Genomic DNA, 1,228 nt, shown 5'->3' on the forward strand with positions numbered 1-1,228 from the left:
GATACTAGTTGAATCCCTCAGATTAAGATAAAATGGTGCATGCTTCTCTATCGGTGATTCTGTGCTGATGAAGCATTTTGTTATGACTCATCACAGCTTGGGTTATTTTTACCCCTTTATAAGCTTTTGGAGGACTACTCAGTCACATCCATATGCCAAGAGCTTTGTGGATCTTTGTTTATTAGTGGATTGTTTTTCTCCACAAACACGAATGACTTCATTAGACCGGTTATTCATTCGTTATGTGGACCACAAAGCATTGGTGCTAAATGATGGTGCACGTGTGTGTCTGCTTGTGTTGAGGTGTCAAGGTTTTTACATATAGACACGGAGCACTTTTTTAGCTGATGAGGAAAATAAACAACACACTATTTGCCAGAAAAGAACTCTAAAAATAGACAGAATAAGAAGCCCCCACAAATAAGGGGCAAATACATGGAAAACACACCGTTTCCAAGTAATATTTTTTTAGATTTAATGATCAGCTTTACTAAACAATTAAATTTTTTATACATGCATGCAGTCCATCAAAAACTTGTCCTGAGATTTATTGCGGAAGGTCATATGCAGCAGTTAATATGGGATTTTAAATGGGCCAACACTGCGCCCTACTGGCGTAAAAGGGAATTGTAATGCATATTAAAGTACATTATGATTATTCTACAAACATATCTGCGTTTCAGAAATGAAACAAGGGTATTAACAGATTTAAATAATTTTGCAAGTGTACAAATATCTCGCAAAAGTGCCTTCTAGCGCACCCTGGCTGAATAATTGTATTTATTTAGTCATCCAATGGTTTAGGTTCACCCCTTAAAATGAATGTTTACAATACAATGTATTTTTTAAACGAAATTCTAATTTATATGTTATATGTATTATGCTTTATGCCTTTACAAACGTTTATGTTGCATTCGTTTAGCTTATATCAAAATACGCATGTCTTGTACTAAATATCAGCTCCCGTGGCATCATGGGATAGATAAGTGTCCATCCGATCCACACTCACGAATCTCGGCGGAAGTAGTAGACCATCCGGGTATTTCTCGCCTACTGTTTTTTTGCATACATATTATTCACGACTCATACTCATTTTCGCCTACTATATAGTATGGAAGTAGGCGATTTCGGACGCAGCCACTGTCTTATCGGCCACGTGGGTCGTGTAAAATGATACACAGAAATGCCTATTGGTTCATACTCACTTGATGACGTCAGATGACCCGCC

This window comes from Triplophysa rosa, linkage group LG9 (genome assembly GCF_024868665.1).
Source record: "Triplophysa rosa linkage group LG9, Trosa_1v2, whole genome shotgun sequence".
Classification (NCBI taxonomy): domain Eukaryota; kingdom Metazoa; phylum Chordata; class Actinopteri; order Cypriniformes; family Nemacheilidae; genus Triplophysa; species Triplophysa rosa.